This window comes from Ursus maritimus, unplaced genomic scaffold (genome assembly GCF_017311325.1).
Source record: "Ursus maritimus isolate PB19 unplaced genomic scaffold, ASM1731132v1 scaffold_23, whole genome shotgun sequence".
NCBI classification, from domain to species: domain Eukaryota; kingdom Metazoa; phylum Chordata; class Mammalia; order Carnivora; family Ursidae; genus Ursus; species Ursus maritimus.
The window spans coordinates 29740657-29744968 of record NW_024424786.1 but is presented as its reverse complement, the minus strand read 5'-3'; positions in this window follow the sequence as shown (position 1 = coordinate 29744968).

Genomic DNA, 4312 nt, shown 5'->3' with positions numbered 1-4312 from the left:
ATGGAGCTGCTGACCACAAGAAAATATTGCCTATAAAAGAGGAGAGCTAGGGCACCTGGGTGGCTCAGTCGGTTAAGCGTCTGACTTTGGCTCAGGTCATGATCTCGGTCCTGGGATCGAGCCCCGTGTGGGGCCCTCTGCTCAGTGGGGGGGCGGGGAGTGTCTGTTTCTCCCTCTACTCCCCCTCCATCACTCTCTCTCTCAAATAAATAAAAAAAATCTTAAAAAAAAAAGAGGAGAATTTATTAGAACTTAGCCATCCTCTACTTTGGAGTTTTTCATGTATCCTGAACGCCTCCCCGCAAGTTGCCTAATTAAGATATTCCCTTGGGGAGGACCATCATCTCTTCTGTGACTTTAGAAGATTTTGGTGTTTGCTGACTATCTGATATGTGCCTGGCGCTGCAGGGCATTACCGTCCTACGGCGTCCTGCATAGGCTGCATTCTGGTTCTCCTCTTGCCCTCGCGCTCCACTCCCCTGGCAATTCTGCCCGCTCTTTGAAAACATAATCCAGAATCTAACCACTTCTCCCCACTTCCAAAGCGACCGCTCTTGCCCAAGCCACCATGAACTCTTCCCCGGATTTTTAAAACAACAGACTATTCTTCTAGAGCAGTTTTTGATTGACAGCAAAGTTGAATGGAAGGTTGAGAGAGTTTCCATATGCCTCCTGCCCCTGACTCCCTAGGCTCCCCCGTGTATCAACATCCCTCCCCAGAGTGGTATGTTCATTACAAGTAGTGAACCTACGTTGACACATCATTGTCACCCCAAATCCACAGTTTACATTAGGGTTCGCTCTTGGTGGTGTACGTCCCATGGGTCTTGACAAGTCTATAATGCCATGTATCCCATGAGACTATCACACAGAATAATTTTACAGCCCTAATAAAATCCCCTTTGCTCTATTCATCCTCCCCACCCCCCAACTCTTGGAAACCATCGATCATTTTATTATCTCCATAGTTTTGCCTTTTCCAGAATGTCATGTAGTTGGAATCATACAATATATAGCCTTTTTAAAGTGGCTTCTTTTACTTAGCGATACACAGTTAAAGTTTCTCCATGTCTTTTTAGGGCTTGATAAATGTTTTGGTGCTAAATAACATGCCATTGTCTGGATGTATCACAGTTCATCCACTTACCTACTGAAGAACATCTCGGTTGCTTCCAAGTTTTGGTCATTATGAATAAAGCCGCTCCAGACAGGTCTTTGTAGGGACATAAGTTTTTAATGCCTTTGGGTAAATACCAAGGGGTGTGTGACTGCTGGAGCATATGGTAAGAGTACGTTTAGTTTCGGAAGAAACCACCAAACTGTCTTCCAAAGTGGCTGCCCCATTTTGCATCCCCACCAGTAATAAATGAGACTTCTTCTTGCTCCACATCATTGGCGGTGTTTGGATTTTGGCCATTTTAATAGACGTGCAGTGGTATCTCATTATTGTAAGTTCCCTAATGGCATACGATGTGAAGCATCTTTTCATGTCTTGTTGCCATCTATAGATCTTCCGTGGAGAGATGTCTGTTAAGGTCTTTGGCCCAGTTCTAATCAGGCTGTTTCATTTTCTTATTGTTGAATTTTGGAAGCTCTTTGTATATTTTGGATAATAGTCTTTATCAGCTATGTGTTTTGCAAATATTTTCTTCCAGACTGAGGCTTCTCTTCTCATTCTCTTCACAGTGTCTTTCACAGAGCAGACAATTTTAATCTTAATGAAGTCCAGCGTGTCAGCTCTTTATTTCATGGATTGTGTCTTTGGTGTTGTATCTAAAATGTCACCACCAAATCCAGGATTATCTAGAATTTCTCCTATGTTATCTTCTGGGAGTTTTATAGTTTTGTGTTTCATATTTAGGTCTATGATCTATTTTTTTATGTGCCTTCAATCACTTTATGATCCATTTTGAGTTACTTTTTGCAAGGGGTGTAAGGTCTGTGTCTAGATTCAATTTTTTGGCATGTGGAGGTCGAGTTGTTCCAGCACCATGTGTTGAAAAGTCTATCTTTTGTCGATCGTATTGCCTTTTCTCATTTGCCAAAGATCGTTTGACTATTTATGCGGGTCTACTTGTTGGCTCTCTGTTCTGTTCCTCCTATATGTACTTCATAAAAATATTGTGCACATTTTGTTAAGACTTATACCTAAGTATTTCATTTTTGAAAAGTGCTAATATAAATAATATTTGGTTTTTAATTTCAAATTCTACTTGTTCATTGCTGGTATATAGGAAAGTAGTTAATTTTGTATATTAATACTGTATCCTGCAAACTTGCTGTAATTGATTATAAGTTCCAAGAGTCTTTGTTTTTGTTGAACATTTCAGATTCTCTACATAGACAATCATGTCATATGTGAACAAAGAGAGTGTTATTTCTTCCTTCCCAGTCAGTATACTTTTATTTCCTTTTCTTGTCTTATTATATTAGTTAGGACTTCCAGTACGACGTTGAAAAGGAATGGTAAGAAGGGACATCTTGCTTTGTTCCTGATCTTACTGGGAAATCTCCCAGTTTCTTACCATTAAATATGGTATCAGTTGTAGGTTTTTTGAAGATGTTTGTAATCGAGTTGAGGAGATTTCCCTTTATTCCTAGTTTGCTGAGAGTCTTTTACCATGGATGAGTGTTTGATTTTGTCAAGTACTTTTCCTTCACCTATTGATATGATCATGTGATTTTTCTTCTTTAGCCTGTCGATGTAATGGGTTATACTAATTGATTTTTCTATGTTGAACCAGCCTTGCATACCTGGGATAAATCCCACTTGGTCAGGGTATGTAATTCTTTTAATGCATTGTTGAATTTCATTTGCTAATACTTTGTTGAGGATTTTTGCCTCTGTGTTCATGAGAGATACTGATCCTTTTCCTTTTCTGTAATGTCTTTGTCTGGTTTTGGTATTTGGGTAAGGCTAGCCTCACAGAATGAGTTAGGAAGTAGTCCCTCTGCTGCTGTTTTCTGAAAGAGAGTGCACAGAATTAGTATAATTCTTCCTTAAATTCTTGGTGGGATTCACCAGTGAACCCATCTGAGCCTGTTACTTTCCGTTTTGGAGGGTTATCATTTACTGATTTGATTTCTTTCTTTCTTTCTTTCTTTTTTTTTTTTTTTAAAGATTTTATTTATTTATTTGACAGAGAGAGACAGCCAGCGAGAGAGGGAACACAAGCAGGGGGAGTGGGAGAGGAAGAAGCAGGCTCATAGCGGAGGAGCCTGATGTGGGGCTCGATCCCATAACGCCGGGATCACGCCCTGAGCCGAAGGCAGATGCTTAACCGCTGTGCCACCCAGGTGCCCCTACTGATTTGATTTCTTTAATATTCATAGGCCTATTTGTATTGCCTACTTCTTCTTGTCTGAGTTTTAGCAGATTCTTTCAAATAATTGGTCCATTTCATCTAGGTTATCAAATCTGTGGGAATGAAATTGTTCATAATATTCTTTGATTAACCTCTTAATGTCCATGAGATCTGTAGTGATGTCCTCTCTATCATTTCTGATTGTGTCCTCTCCCTTTTTTACTTAGCTTGGCTAGAGGCTTATCAATTTTATTTATCTTTTCAAAGAACCAGCTTTTGTCAATTTCTCTATTGATTTCCTGTTTTCAACTGCATTAATTTCTGCTCTAATTTCTGCTTTAATTTTTTATTTTCTTTCCTTCTGCTTTTGGATTTCATTTGCTCTTCTTTTTCTAGGTTTCTAAAGTGGAAGCCTAGATGATCGATTTTAGTTCTTTTCTTTTTTTCCTAATACATGCATTCAATGCTATAAATTTCCCTCTAAGCTCTGTTTTTGCTACATGCTACAAATTTTAATAAGTTGTATTTTAACTTTTACTTAGTTAAAAATATTTTAAAATTTCTCTCAAGAGTTCTTCTTTAACCTATGTGTTATTTAGAAGTGCATTGTTTAATCTCCAAGTATTTAGGGATTTTCCAGTTATCTTTTTGTTATTTATTTATTTAAGATTTTATTTATTAATTTGACAGAGAGAGACAGCGAGAGAGGGAACACAAGCAAGGTGAGTTTGAGAGGGAGAAGCAGGCTTCCCGCTGAGCAGGGAGCCCGATGTGGGGCTCGATCCCAGGACCCTGGGATTATGACCTGAGCCAAAGGCAGACGCTTAATGGCTGAGCCACCCAGGAGCCCCTATAATTGATTTCTAATTTAATTTTATTATATGATTCCTATTCTTTTAAATTTGTTAATGGGTGTTTTATGATCCAGAAGTGGTCTGTCTTGGTGAATGTTCCATGTGAACTCGAGAAGAAATGTGCATTCTGCTGTTGTTGAGTGAAGCAGTCTG